Source organism: Lithobates pipiens, unplaced genomic scaffold (assembly GCF_037356315.1).
Source record: "Lithobates pipiens isolate NorthernLeopardFrog02 unplaced genomic scaffold, aLitPip1_a1.2 Scaffold_22, whole genome shotgun sequence".
NCBI classification, from domain to species: Eukaryota; Metazoa; Chordata; class Amphibia; order Anura; family Ranidae; genus Lithobates; species Lithobates pipiens.
In genome coordinates, this window is record NW_027507784.1 from 71259440 (window position 1) to 71275844 (window position 16405).

Below are 16405 nucleotides of genomic sequence, written 5' to 3' on the forward strand. Positions count from 1 at the left end.
CTCTAGTAATTTAAACATTTATTTTCAGGCAGCTGTACTGGATAGCTTTTTTTCATAACATTATATATATATATATATATATATATATATATATATATATATATATATATAATTTGTATATATATACAAATTGATTAGTGTGTTATTGCTGCAAACATCATTGATACAAATTTTTATATATTAATTTATCCAGTTTTGATTTTGTACACTTTATTTCTGCCATACAAGGGGTGTCCCCCAATGCACTTTGGTGCATGTTCTCTATATGATATATATATATATATATATATATATATATATATATATTTATATATATAATATTATATTATATTTTATATATATATATATATATATATATATATATATATAAATACACACACACTTATATAAATATATATATATATATATATATATATATATATATTATTTTTTTATTTTATTTTTTTTTTACTTTTACTTTTTATATACCTTTATTAAAATATACAAAAATAGTTTTTTTTCTTTTCATCTTTTTTTTTTGTTTTGTTTTTTAATTGTTAATGAAAAATTTTCTTTTTTTTTTTAATTTTTATTTATTTTTTATTTATTTTTTTACATTAACTAGGATCGAAACAAAATTTGATCTTTGACGTTCTTAGCCTTTGTCTTAACAACAGCATTTTAGATTAAACCAAACACATTGTGCTTATTACAGCTGTCATGACAAGGCAAGACAGATTTAACCCCGCCTGTGCTGTGGGAAACAAGGACAGAGGTGGTGGAAAAGGAGGATTTTTTTTTTGTTGTTGGTTTCACAGATATTTTGATGATGTGTGCCCGAATGCAAAATGACATGGTGCATCTGTAGGAAACGGTTAAAGCATGGGGGGAAAAATAGAGATAGGAACAAAAAAAAAAAAAATGCAATTTAACACCCAATTTCAAGCTCATTATCTTTCATTGTCTATTAACTTGGCAATGGTTCAGGAGGTAGCTTGTAATAGTTTAAAATGCTGACTGCACAGTTCCGAGGCTGCGCGTTGCTCTGCAAGTCAGTAGAATTGAAGGCAGTTTTTAACCTGCGATGGAAAAAAAAAAGAAAAGGCAAACCCACCCAGAAGGCAGGCAGGTTTATGATGTGTGGAACCCTCAGGCCTTATGGTGTTCCACTCACTCTGCTGCAGCGTGTGTGTTCCAGCATTTTATACACTAACAGATCCATGGAGGACAGTGTGGGGTCTATACTAAAGACTTGTCATATCTGGGTTTCCCTGGCTGGAAGGGTGGAAGCTTTTACAGCAGAAAAGTGAGTTTTAAATGCAAAACCTTTCCGAAATGTGCTTCCGTTTTGCACGGATAACAGGAGAGCAAAGTAGATGTGAACCCTCACCTTGTAAAACAACCCATTCAGTGTAAAATAGAAATGAAAGGAAAAACATTTGTGTATAGATGAAAAAAAAAAAGCACTTTTTACTCCCCTTTTAATAAGTGATAACATAATCCCTGTTCTCAACTGCATAAGAGCTAGGAGAGGGGAAACAGCAGAACAATGGTCTTAGTGAATAGCTGTGCGGGGAGGGGGGGCGGGGGGGGTGGCTGTCAGGACAAGTCTGATCATTGGAGAAGAGCAGGCTGAGTTCTCAGCACAGCCAGAAAACTGATCACGGTGTGCTCATATGCGTAGTCAGTTTTTGATGGGAAGATGAGGTGGCAGGAGCACCAGGAATTGCACTTAAAGGATACTTTTTCATACAAGTACATGGTACAGCAGGCACATATTAGGAATATGAAATGTTGGGTTTACATATTCTTTAAAGCAGTACACATAATATTCAGTGGAGGCTGGTGTTTTTTTTTTCTTTTGGGGGGGGGGGGGGGGCAACAACCACCTCCTCCCACTCCCCCCGTTGTTTTCCAGTCGGTCTGGCACTTACTACATCTAGGCAGGTGGCAGGCAGCAGCTCCATGTCCTCTCCTCTATCTGCGGCTTTCAGCATGTGGCTCCTCCCCTCCTTCTGGGCATCCAATAGGATTGCCTGTCCTTTCATCCAATTGGGTGACGGGTGTGAAAACCCGATTCCTGATTGGCTGGGAGGAGGATCAGTGTTACAATAGCAAATTCACACCTGGGCGGGCTGTGAGCACATTCTCTTCGCCCCAAGCCCACCCTATTTGAAGCCTAGTAGAGCCTCTGGCTATAATCGGTGCTTCAAAATAAACACCCCCTCTGCATTGGAATCCATGCACCCGGCATCCTAAAAGGGGCCGGACACATGGATAGGGGAGGCGGTGATGGATAGGGGGGGCAGCGCCTGTGCACCTTTAATGGACGGGCCACCCCTGATAATAATGCAGCTCTGCATTCATTATTAGATTTTTGACTTATTTCAGTCCTTTAAAGCATTTGTTACCCCAACACTTCATATTCCTGATATGCGCGTGCTGTTCCCATGTACTTGTATGAGAAAGTATCCTGATCTCTTTGCATTGCCTAATTTGTGTGAAATCCCTGGTGTTCCTGCCAGTCCCCTTGCTTTCCTATTTTTAAAAAACTGACCACACTAAGCAGGAGAACACATCGTGGTCAGTTCTAGCTATGCTGGGAACTCAGCCTACTCTCCTCCAATGATCAGACTTGTCCTCACACACTTCCACTGCACAGCCATTGACTGGCAAGCTCAGTGTGCTGCTGCTTCTCCTCCCCCTAGCTCTTATGCAGCTGAGAACAGAGGGAATGGGATCACTTATAAAAAAGGGGAAAAAAGGGTATTTATAGTGGGTTTTTATATATATTTTTTTATATCTATACAAAAATGTTTTGCCTTTCTTTTCTATTTTAAACTGAATGGGTTGTTTTACAAGGTGATCGTTTACAATCACTTTAATAGGTTATTAAGGCAGGGATGTGGAGGTGATCTTCCTAATAATGTGATCACTGCGATTGGCTGTCACAATGATCACATGTTCAGGAGCCTGTTCCCAGACTCCCGATAGTGACTAAGAGCTGTTGGTGACAGCGTAGTCATTGTACTGGAATGGCTCTCCCACAAAACAGCAGCTCTGGCTGTATACATGTATGTGACAGCGCAGCATTAAAACCCACGCAATGCTTCCACATTTCCACATACACGCCTATGGCATTAAACTGGAACTAAATTGTATCTGAGCACTGCAAACTAGAAACATATTATATTTTTAATATTCAGAGAAAACTTACCCATCTGCCCATGTCTTCATGCTTTATTTTGTTAAGAAATCACTTTGAACCCCCCCCCCCCCCCCCCAGCAGTTCTGGCCATGGCCATCTTGAGTAAGAGCAGATGATTCATGTAGCATTTACTTTGTGGAATCCATCTGCCCTTATCTCAGGCATGCAGGCAGGAGGGTGTGCTCAGCTGAGAAAACCCCTCCTCCCCTCCTGAAGACTCCTGGGATGTATGACATCATTTTTGCCTAGGCCAGAAACCAGAAGGCAACTGAAGAAATGTAAAGAAATAAATACATTAAAAACAATTAAATATAATATACCTTCATTTCTTTTTACTAATGCTTGCATCATAAGGATTAAAAATTGTTAATGTTGATTAAGAGAGTTTAGTTCTGCTTTAAGGGGGGAAAAAAAGACACAAGGAGCCAATCAGTTGTGCCGCAGTGCTCAAGTGCTAGCAAGGAACATATTGATAGGAGAAGAGCAGAGGAACAGAGAGATGAGCTCATCAGTGTGCTGCTTCTCCTTCTCCAGTCACAGGCTGGGGGAGGGACAAGACTTGTGCGTTACTTAAAGCGGAGTTCCGCTTTGTCTTTTAATAATTGGACACTTACCTGTCCCAGGGTCCAGCGAAGCCCCGCTCATCTCCCCCTTCGCTCGGTGGGGCTGGCATTGTAACTGTGGGAGCCCGGCTGTGGCTTCACAACCGGGCACCCACTGCGCATGCGCGACCAGTGCCACACGCCGTGATTGGCCACGCAATCATCTGGGACCTTTGACTCCCCCCCGACCCTTTTCGTGGCCCGCTGGGCTGCATGCTAGAACAAGGGCCTGGTATGGTTGGGGGAGGGGGGAACCCCCACGCTGTTGCTTTTTCTGAATTCTCTATTGCCGGCATTCTTTTGTTTACATTTTAGCTCTCCGTGGGGAAGACCATTGACAGCTGATGAGTCATCGGTTGTTAAGGATGTGGTGGCTGGCTTCCCGGCCCACTCCCTAACAACCAGCTTTGGTAAAAATTTGGAATTTGTTCGAAAATTATTAACGAAACAAAATGAGTAACATAATGAATAAAAACAAAACACATTTTCTGCTCTGCACACTTCTCATCTCTGTAACTGATGCATTCTGCTGGAAAGTGTGTTACTTTCAAAAAACAACTTACTAGTTGGATCACAAAATAAAAATAGAAGGAAGAAATCCTAATGCAGCCATTACATCTAAGAACTAGTAAGCTGCAATATAATTATTGTTTGCTTTTGTGTTTAATACTGCTTTAGCCACTTCATCTCCTGAAGGTTTTACCCCCTTCCTGACCAGGACATTTTTTTGTGATATGGCACTGCGTTATTTTACTTTCCAATTGCGCGGTCGTGCGGCACTGTACCCAAATAAAATTGACGTCATTTTTTTCCCACGAATAGTTTTCTTTTGGTGGTATTTGATCACCTCTGCGGTTTTTATTTTTTGCACTAAAAACAAAAAAAGACCAACAATTTTGAAAAAAACAAAACAATATTTTTTACTTTCCGCTATAAAACATTCACAATAAAAAATAAAATAAAAAAATCGAATTTCTTCATCAATTTAAGCCAATATGTATTCTGCTACATATTTTTGGTAAAAAAAATCCCAATAAACATATATTGATTGGTTTGCGCAAAAGTTATATCGTCTGTAAACTGTGGGATAGATTCAGGGACTTTTTTTTTCTTTTTTTTACTAGTAATGGTGGCGATCAGCGATTTTTAGCAGGACCACGACATTGCAGCGGACAAATCTTGACACTGAGTGACACTTTTTGGGGACCAGTGACACCAATACAGTGATCAGTGCTAAAGAAATGCACTGACACCGTATAAATGACACTGGGAGGGATGTGGTTAACATCAGGGGTGATCAAAATGTTAACTGTGTTCCCGATGTGTGCTTTCTAACTGTGGGGGGAGTGCTTTGACTAAAGGAAAACAGAGATCCATGTTCCTTTCTGGTATAATAGCGGTCTGCCTTGTTTACATAGACAGACCGCTGTTCTGCTTCTCTATGAACGATCGGCGAGTTTCCCTGCGACTGCGATGGACCCGCTGATTGGCTCCCAATGTGTCTAATCAAGGCAGGAGCGATGGGCTCCAGCGGTAGGTATGTGATTTTGCACTAAAGGGCCACCCTACCGCAGTATATGTATGCGGGGCGGTCTTTAAGAGGTTAAAGGATGAGCTACCACATATATGTGTACAGCCAGCATCCCTTGTTTATGCTTGGAGCACACTCATTCGGTGCCCCTAGCACAGTGACTGTCCCTGTCAATGTATGCAATCAGGAACTGGTGGGCAAGGTTTATAATCACAGCCAATCACAGTGATCACATGACCAGAAAACCATGTAACGCTTTGAAGAGAAGCAAAATGATACCCCAGCTCCACTGGAAATATGGTGCTCTATGAACTGTGGACCGGTGCTCTAGCCAGGACGTTCAGACCCCAAAATGCAGTACTTGAATCAGAAAAGGGCAACCGACTCGGATGCTCTTGAATAAAAGTCCTGTAACCATTTGTTTACATGGATACAGGAAAGCTTTGATGAAGGCTTAGCCGAAATGCACCAGCGTAGCCTGAACCCGTGTACCCATGTAACCAAATAAAGGAATTTTATTCAAGAGCATCTGAGTCGGCTGCCCTTTTCTGATTCTAGTACTGCATTTTGGGGCCTGAACGTCCTGGCTAGAGCACCAAGTCGCTAATGCATTCAAGCTCTTAAGAACTTTAAAAGGTCCAGCTCCTGCGGGCTAGAAAAGTTTAAGGGCACACCGTGCAAGGCAGAGAAGCAAAATAGGTGATAAAAACAAAAAAAAACTGTGGTCACATGAGTTTCAAGCCACATAGAAAAATATTTTGATAGAAAAAACCAACTGTGATGAATTCAGAAACCGAAAAATGCAACTGACAATGAGCATTTTTTTTCCCTGCATCAATTAAGGCAAATTGAAGAGGGCTTCACTGAGGTCGATATCACATTTATACTTCTAGAACTGTAAAGTGGAATTCTGCTTTAAGTCTGTTGACATTGCTGTAAGTCACAAATCATTGAAATCTGCATGCTTAATATACATTTAATCTGCAATATTCAGTTACTATGTATGGATACAAACCAGATGTGCCAGTTATTACTGTGCAGCGTGTTACATAACTTTGATGAAACACAAAACTCAGACTTCGTATGCAAATCATATTCTACAACGGTTTACTGAGATTGGGTTCCGCATTTACATTCGCCGACCTCGCCCCCTATGCGCCAATCCAGGAATTTCATCTTTACGGTATTTGTTACACGGAGTCATAATATCTGTCCAGAATTCTCGCTGCAAAATGTTTTCGCTTTGAATACATCAGGAGATGGCTTATTTATATAAAAGATAAATTGGACATGCTGAAGTATAACTCTGTATCTAAAAAAAAGCTGCATAATATTACACAAGTGCAAAATTTCAGAACAAAAAGGAAAAAAAAAGTATTTTTTGGGTTTCCATGCCTCTGACAATCAGGCATTTGTTTAATGTATTGATAGATTAGATTCTGTTTGTGTTTGCTCCTCATCTCCTGAACCTGGGAAAAAAAGTCCACTAACCGCAATCCAATAGGAACATTTCTTTTTGTTCAGCTTTGCGTAAGTTGTGCAATTTCAGCAGCTTCTTCATTTAAAACTTTTAATGTAGACTAGAGGTTTTTTTTTTTTTTTTTTTTTTTTTTTTATGAACCATTGGTTTGCCTGTGCAGGGAAAAGCAAAAGATTAAGGCTACTTTCACACTGAGGCACTTTACAGGCCTATAGCGCCTGTAAAGAGCCTCCCCTATGTCTCCAGTGTGAAAGCCCGAGGGCTTTCACACTGGAGCGGTGCACTTGCAGGACGGTCAAAAAAGTCCTGCAAGCCGCATCTTTGTAGCGCTGTAGGAGCCGTGTATTCACCGCTCCTAAAGCGCCCCTGCCCATTGAAAACAATGGGGCAGCGTCGGCAAAGCTTTGCGGATGGTTTTAACCCTTTTTTGGCCGCTAGCGGGGGTTAAGATCGCCCCGCTAAAACGCCGGTAAAGTGGCCCTAAAATTAGCGCTGTTTTACCGCCGGTGCCTCCACCCGCCCCAATGTATAAGTAGCCTTACCTCTGGAAGGTTTTATTCCCTTCATGACCAGGGCATTTTTTGCTATTCAGCACTATAATTTTAACTGGAAATTGCGCGGTCATGTAACACTGTATGCAAATTAAATTGTTATAATTTTTTTTCACACAAATAGAGCTTTGTTTTGGTGCTATTTTATCACCACTGTTTTTTTTAATCTTTTATTATATAAACATGTCTTTGGTAAAAAATAAAATAAAAATCCCAATAAGTCTACCGTCATTGTGTGAAAGTTATAGCATCTACAGACTATGGTATATATGCTGGAATTTACTGGTGGGAAATCTGGCGCCAACAGATACTATCTGGGACAGTCACTAACAGACAGTGACATCACTAGTGACACTAATACAGTGATCTGTGTTAATACTTAACACTGTGCTAATGACACTGGCAGGGAAGAAGTTAACATCTAGGGATAATCAAGGGGTTAAATGTGTGCCTAACAATGTTTGCTTTTTAGGGAGAAGAAACAGCCAGATTGCTGCTCCTATGTATGCAGAGTTCTGTTGGTTTGTAAACACAGAACACTGTGTGTGTGATTGGACACAGCCAGCAGGTTTCAGAAATCATTGGCTGAAATCTGCTGCCAAACTCGTGCTGTGTCCAATCACAGCACAAGTTAGAGAGCGTGCGCATGCATGCCCCAAACCCAGAGGAAGGCCGGTCATGTACACGTACATGACTGTGCCTGTACCTGCCACCCGCTCACACTATACTTACTATGAGCAGTCGGCAGGTGGTCAATGCCCAATGGGTATGCACGTGCCCACCTTTTCTTTGCTCTGCCAAGTAGATAAAAAGGCCACACTTATTAAAAGTCTCACATGAGCCTTCTATCCTAGTTTTATACTCTCTCAACAATTAAGTGCATGTGCAGTGGGGGAAGCCTTGGATTTGCACTCAGTCAACAATTGAGTGCATGCGCAGTAGGAGGAAGCCTAAGCAGTCAACAATTTAGCACATGCACAACGGAGGAAGCCTTGTATATGCCTTCCTTTGGGTGCTGACAATGCTTGGGGGATCAGCCATTTTCTGGTCCCCATTGTCAGCCCATCTAAAAAAATAAGGTGATATTTAGGTGAACAGCAGGATCACTAGGCAAAAGCAATATATAACCAGGTTGTGGAAAGGTTGTGAAAATGGAACATAGCAAAAAAGTTTATCATTTTTGGCTGGAATGACACATTCAGATACCTTAAAGCGGTTCTGCACTCATAATAATAAATTTGCCCATTCTGTTGCCTCTTGACCGTACATTTGATAATGCCACATGTTTTTTTATTTTTATTAATCTACCTTTTGTAATTCATAGTTTTTTATTTTCCTCCCCTGCGGCGATGGGCGGTCTCTTGCGGGGATCAGCATAATTTCCTGCTGAAGCCCGCACTGTCTCCTGGGAGGAGACAGTGCGGGCTTCAGCAGGAAATTATGCTGATCCCCGCAAGAGACCGCCCATCGCCGCAGGGGAGGAAAATAAAAAACTACGAATTACAAAAGGTAGATTAATAAAAAAAAAAAAACATGTGGCATTATCAAATGTACGGTCTAGAGGCAACAGAATGGGCAAATTTATTATTATGAGTGCAGAACCGCTTTAATTGAGTAGTTCTATTTGAATTGATTCAAACAGTGGCTGTGAACAATTGTCTAAAACAGGGATATTTCATAAAATTTCAATTGACGAAAGTATCTAGGTTTCTGTATAAGAATCCTGAGATTTCACATTCCACTTTTTGGTTGCATGGACTGTGCCTGTACCTGCCTCCTTCAATATACCCAATCGCATCACAGTGACAGCAAAGCTCATGCAGGAACTGAGCAGAGAAAGCTATCATTGCATTACGATCATTATGCTTTTGTTCTTGATTATGACCAGCTTTCCAGTAATGGTGTGAAGAGGAATGTACACATAGAAATACAGGTAAAACCTTAAACCTAAAAAAAAACAGCCGACGACACAGAATCATCCAGTTGCAAAAGTGTTTTTATTGGCTACAGGGTAAGTACAACATGAATATGGTGACATGCTTTGGCCACGAGGCCTTAATTTATGATTATTCTATAATTAAGACCTCAAGGCCGAAACGCCCAAGTGTACTTATGTTGTACGTACCCGGGAGCCAATAAACACTTTTTCAACTGGACGATTCCTGGTCGCCAGTTGTTCATCTTTTGAATTTCTGCATTGAGTGTGAGTGGAAAACACTGTCAACCTGAGCACCGGTTCCTCGTCTTCTTTTCAGCAAACCCAATGAAATCCATGCTCTCTGTTGTGTATGAAATCCTGTAAACATGCTCCTGGTAGGGGGTCTTAATTATTTCCCAGAAGAAGTGTAATTTTCCTGAAATTGTCTTGGATTTTTATTATGTAGCCAGTTTAGAAACGGGTAAATAGTATTCTGTTGAAAGGGTCAAAACTCTTTACCATAAACGACCAGCACTGAATCCCTACCAGACTCTGCAGGCAAATAATTACAACGTGTAATCTTTGTATTCCAAAAATGCTCAGCTTCTACTGCTTACTCTACCAGTATTGGCATTCATACTTCTGAATTGGGGCAGCAAGCACATGTGCCAAAATAGGAGTAGGGAGCCAGAGTCTGTGACAGACAAACCATTTATTCCTGCTAGCCCGTCCTCTCATCCTTACCTTGGGAAAGGTGACTTTGTTGAGAAGTCCATGGGCTTTGTCTTTAGTTTATGGTTGCAGAGTCTTGAATGGATTCAGTACAGATTTTTTTCAAAGGAACAGTACAATTATCCTTTAAAACAAAACTCCACCACCCATTTTTAAAGCTTTGGAGCGGAGCCCAACAGGGTATTTTTCTCTGTCTCTATTGCCATCTGTAATCCCAGTTGAGAGATTTGCCTCCTCGCTAGTCCTGCTCTGGCATTCAAAACTTGACCGTGAACTGTACTTAAGGCCCATACACACAATCAGAAAATCCTACAAAAAATACAGCTTTCGAAGCGATCATGCGATAATCTGATCGTTCTTACACAACTTTCATCCTAAATTATCCGAAGGGACAAACACAAACATTTTTCTTGTATGATACCAGATCGTACGATTTTCGTTTTAATCAGTACAGTTTTCATCCAAAAATATAATATAATGCATTACATCGATTCCTGAATTTTTATTCTGCCGTACGAGAATTTACGTACTTTAGTAACCTCTTGATTTTCGATATGGAGACTATCATGCAAAAAAAACGGACGATCATTCAACCGATAATCTCATGTGTACTAGGCTTTACTTGTTTATCCCTGTTGAGTACATATATTAATTATGCCTTTTCATGAATTCCTGTAGCACCAAAACTGTTCACATCATTCCCTGTGGCAAAGGAGCTTACATTCTGCTGTCCCAGCCACTCAATTGGGCACATACATTAGGGACCTATTTAGTTATATGCTAGTTAAAGATGGGTTTACTTCCTCTTTGTCTCCCTGCAAAGGTAAAGCATAATGGGCTACTATGCATCACATAGTAGCCCATTATGTGTCACTTACAGTACCTGACACAGGAGCCAGTGATGTCACCGCTGTCCCCTGTAGCACGGAGCGCCCATCTTCTTCCGGGTATCGCTGCTCCAGCCACTCACAGTGCCGGAACAGCGACGACGTCACTCCTACGCATGTGCACGGGAGCCACCACTAACGGAATAGTGCCGCTAACAGCGGCATGCTCAGTGCGCCTGCGCGCCGCTGTCTACGGCCCTTGCGCCGTAGACAGTGGTGCCTGTCTTTTTGTCAATATCTCCTAAACCATGTAGGATTAGGAGATATTTCTTGGACTTACAGGTAAGCCTTAATCTAGGCTTACCTGTAGGTCAAAGTGGTTTTTAAGGGTTTACAACCACTTTAACCTACCAATATTCAGAACCAGATCATCCACAGGGCAACCCAGGCAACAGCAAAGGGCCTGGTGGATGTCTAAAGAGCCCAGTCTACAGTCTTCATGCTCCTGCAGTATATTAAGGGAGTAGCGCCCAAAGCTGTGCACTTGCCTGCCAAGATATATATGCCTGTACATTTTTTAAATTGATATGCTTAGTCATTCTCTGATATCTGGAGGAACACATCAAATGCAAACACTAAATGCTTAGGAATAGGTAACTGTTGTAAAAATGTACATGTTCTCCAGTGTATTTCCAGAAATCTCTACCATGTGCAGAATTAGAGCGAGAAGTGGAACATCAATTAGACAACAGAAGGTTGGTAACAGCTCTGTATGACAATCTGTTGGGAGACGAGTCACAATCGGCCTCCTCCTGAGCACTCGGAAGTTTTCTGAGTAAAACCAATTTGTGTCGGGCTTAATAGAACCTATCAAATATTTTCTGGGGGCAACGGATGCTCAGAGGTGAGAACTTTAAAGGAAAACTCAACTTTTGCTTAAAGATGGATATAACCTATGTAAGCTCTTTTCGAGGCTTATTATGACTTCTTATTAAAAAAATAAAAATTATCTTTAAATCTGCAGCCTTCTATATTCTAATACCAAATGCTTCCTCTTCTAGTCTGAGCATTACTACTGTACAGGGAATCCCAGGAATTTGATATAAAGGCACAATTTAGGTATTTAAAAATATATGCCTAAAATTCACAATTGCGCCGTAATATGTTAACTGTTTCACCCAATAGAGTGCAGCAGTTGCATTTTGGCATAGTATAGAGCAATGCACAAAATTTGTTAAGCATGTAATTTTAAAAACAGCTTGTATAAGTACCCAAATTCTGTTTTTACTCTGGCCTTGTGTTTTGTTTGTTTTTTTGTTTGTTTTTTTGCATCATGTCCTTTAGTTTTCTATATAGGCTATAGTAGATGGCGCAAAGGATGGGTGAAGCTGAGTTCATGAGCCACAGCAAGTAATTAGTCCAAGTCATAGCAACCATGGGGGACAAACAAAGCAGCACTCTGAAGGATATGAGTCTTGCATTTAGGATTTTATTATTATTAAAATGTGCTGAAGAGTAGTGCAAGATCTTGCAAGACACTTATATGTTCCTATATGGTCTGTATAATTCTTGTGCACACACACCTTTGGTGCTGATTCATCCAAGTTTAATTCTGTGATTCTTAAAGAGACTCTACTATTTTGGCCATTTCGGACTTGCCTTACCAGTGCTGACCTGTCAGTCATTCCTCCATCACAGTTTGCACTAGAATCTCCAATGTCTGACTCTAGGGAGAGAGAAGATGTTATACCCTTGGCTTCTTTTTCAAATAGGAAGAGTCCCCAGAAACATGGATATTGTCATCAGCTGGGCATGGAAAAGAACAGCAAGGGAGCACAAGCACAGTGGCTATTAGTGGGTTGAAAGGGGTTCCTGCCAAGACCCTGAATCGGTAAGGGTGACGTGACATATGAGCAAGAATATTTTAGCTAGTTGAATCCGATTTGAAATCGGATTCAGCTTTGCTGAACATAACTCGCTTTTTTGAAAACAGGATCCCAATCCTTTTGTGGTATAATTTTAGGTTAAACCTCCTGTGTGTTATATTTACCAAAACCATGTACACACACAAACAGAATAAAACACATGCAGAACATCCAGTAAAACACAGAAACAATGTGCCCACCCATATACTGTACAGTTGATACTATAGTGTCCTTGGTGGGAATAAAACTCAGGATCTCAAATTATTGCATTCAAATGAAAAGATCCCACACCTCCCACCACTGGCCATTGGGTGGCTGCAGTCGGTAACATTGTGGGGATGGAAGACCTCCGACACAAGGAACAAAAAAAATCTGAAAGACCTGATTTTACTGGCACCGCTTCCAGCTCACTGACGACTATAAATATAATATTTTCAGTTCAAATAGAGAAAATCAAGTAAACAGATCCATCCCGCTGAGTAATGTGTTCCCCTTACCACATATTTTTTTCTCTTCCCCCTTCTTGTCTCCAGTTTTTCCACTTTCTCCTTCCCTTACCACCCACTCATTACCCCACTCCCTACCACACTATCCCCCTCCTTCTAACTGCCCCTTCCCTACCATACCCTACCCTTCTCTCAACACCTCCTCCCAATGTTCATTCAAAAATAAATCAGGACTACTTGTCCCCTGGTCTATACTGTGCTATATTCTAGCCATCTTGCCCGTTGGCTTTCATCATTGACCTGGACCTGAAGGTCATACTCCAGGGAAGGTCATATACTGTATGTTGTCTCCTTTGGATTTTTCGGTTTTATGCGCATTTAATGAATCTGTGTTATTTTATGTGTACCCAAACACTATTTCGAAGGGCAGTATGCAATATTATGTGCTTACTGAGTTAACCTTGAATAAAGAATTAAAAAAATAAATCATTGTATCCAGAAACAGGTAAATAACGTCTCACTTTATGTAGTTTTACAATATTCAGTTTTTTTTTTTTTCCCCCAGAAGTTCATCTTTAATTTGGACTCTACAAAATGCCATCTTTATCTCCCATTGCTGTAAGAGACAAAAGACGTCTCGGAGCAGCCGGTGCGCTCCCTTCAGAGTGGAGCAACATGGCAGGGGAAAAGACATGTTTATATAAAAAAAAAAAAAACTCCTAGTTACCACGATGAGGGGATCGGATAAATAGGGTGGCAGATGGATACACATTTGGTGAGAGGAAAGTACACATCCATTTATAATTTAAGGCACTCACAATTGAAGAGGGACCTTTAGGTTGTAAACAGGGAGCTGGTGAGAAATCCGAGAAAAAAATATATATATTTGTGTGTTGGGTGGCTTAGGATATTGACAAAGGCAGGTTTCATGGAGATAAAAATACACTATATTGAATAATACAAATGAAGGGAAATAGGATTATTAAAATAAGTGTCCCTTTCCCTCCCGGGTTTTTTTCCTGCCTTCTTATAAATAATGTAATTCTCATATTTAATTTGTATACAGAGATCTCTCTTGTTTGTTGTGTGGCTGTGGATTTGTGTACAGATATAAAACTGTGTACAGAATTTTGGGAAAGAAAAGTACAAAATACGTGTTTTGTATGTTTTTGTTTAGTAAATAAATGTAAATGGATAACGCTAAATTCTGGGTGGATATAAAAACAGAAATACATACATTTATGCACCCATTTGAAAGATGATTTAAATACAGCTCATGTAAGTACTTAATTTGTCTTTACTTTAGCTTCCTATAATCCCCTGCACAGCAGAGATGAAGTGGGGTAACACCAGGACCCAATAAGGCTCTACTCTGCATTGCAAGTTGCTGTCAGTCTAGCACAGGGAGCCTGGTGACAGGAGGAGAATGCAGAGTGTGCCAACCACTGAGTGATTCTCATTTTATAGTATAGCTATTATTTGGGTGGACATAAATTGGTGTCTGTGAAATAGTTTCCTTGTTTTAGGCATCGGCCTCGGCAGTTATCAGGGATCTTGCACAGTTCAGAATCATGCAATGAGAGTTTGCTCAGAAGGACTGATGAGGGCATCAAAATCACAAGCATATAATGTAGATGGTTGTTATCAGACAATGATATCCAAAGCCATAAAGTCTGACTCATACTGGGAAAAATTGGACCTATCAACTAGACATCATCAGTAATCTTGCGTTTACCTAGCAAATTCGTTAAAGCTTAAAAATTTAGAACAGAGCGCCAGGAAGACACTGTGGGTGGTGCAGCATCTTTTCAGTGGAGAAATATCTCCCTGCGTGCCTAGTGTATTTACCCTGAACCTTGGTGCCAAAGATGTTGATCAACATATACCTTGGATCTGACTTGAGGTCCAAAGAGGTTATCCGATTGAGTTCATCAAGAATCTCTGACCAGTGGGCAGCAAGGGGTGGACAGGACCAGATTATATGGAGAAAGGAAGCAGTCTGCAGATCACATCTGGGACAAGGCACCAGGCCCCCTGGATTCATAATTGTCAATTGTTTTGGGGTGAAGTAGGTCCTGTGCAAGAACTTAACTTGCAGAAAACGGTCCTTGGCTGAGATCATATTAGTCACAAAAGAGGATAAACAAGCTTACATGTCTTTTTCAGTAAAGTCAGAGATGTCTATTTTCCACTTGTCAAAGGTCTTTTAGTAGGGGTTAGGGATAGGTGGAAATACAGGGAGGATAAGGGTTTGTCTATTACCTTGGCAATAAGTAATGCTTCTATAGGGTCCGATTCTAGGGTGAGAGAGGATGGGAACTGCTTCTGAAATGCATGGCAAAGTTGGTAGTAGCGGAACAACATCCACCTTAATAATGTGTGTGCATCTTTGAGGTCAGGGAAGGAGCGCAATTTGCCACCGGAAACAACATGTTTAAGATTCACTATCCCCTTTTTTGCCCAAACCTGTGGGTCAGGGACTTTATTTAGATGCGGAAGGTTTGGGTTACCCCATAGGGGGAGATGTGGGGAGAACATCTCCGGAGAGCTAAAACTGACCCTCGCCCTGTGCCATACCGAAATAGTGGTACGCATCAGGTCGGTAATACCGGGGTGGGATTTTGGCCCTCTGAACACCAAGTTACTAAGGGTGGAGTATGACCCCATTATGGCCGCCTCTAGGGTAACCGCTGGGTTATCTTTAGGTTGGGAGAACCACCATCTGACCGTTGCCAGGACTGCCGCCCAGAAGTAAGCCTGAAAGTTAGGTAAGGATAGCCCCCCTTAAGTGATAGGGAGCTGTAAAGTGGAGATGACCAAATGTGGAGGCCTCCCATTCCACACAAAGGTGGATATAATACCCCATAGTTTGTTTAAAAAAAAAAAGAAGCTGGGGGCAGCAGCTCTCTCTCTCTTGTTATTTGTAACATGACAGACCTTTGTAACAGCAGAAGCCACCAGGGGGATATGGAGGGATTGCAATTGCTAGGTTTTTTCAACCATGTTCAGGTGGTATGTATGGGTCATGAGCATTATCTACAAGGATCTAGGCACTCTATCTGCAGTTGGTTCAGCAAGAAGGCAGTGCTGCAGTGCTGGGATCTGTGTTTTGGCCTGAGCTTTTTTTACAAGCTCAAACTTATTCAGAAATCTTGAACACCAGAACAGATTTAGATTCTTCAATGATCCCCAAGCACTACTATAAC

General features: G+C 41.0%; 1 protein-coding gene across 5 annotated transcripts in view; it reads left to right on the top strand.

Annotated features, from left to right (window-relative positions):
• Positions 1–16405, top strand: part of QTMAN (queuosine-tRNA mannosyltransferase) — a 636919-nt gene that overhangs the window by 346918 nt on the left and 273596 nt on the right. The gene's annotated exons all lie outside the window — the stretch shown is intronic.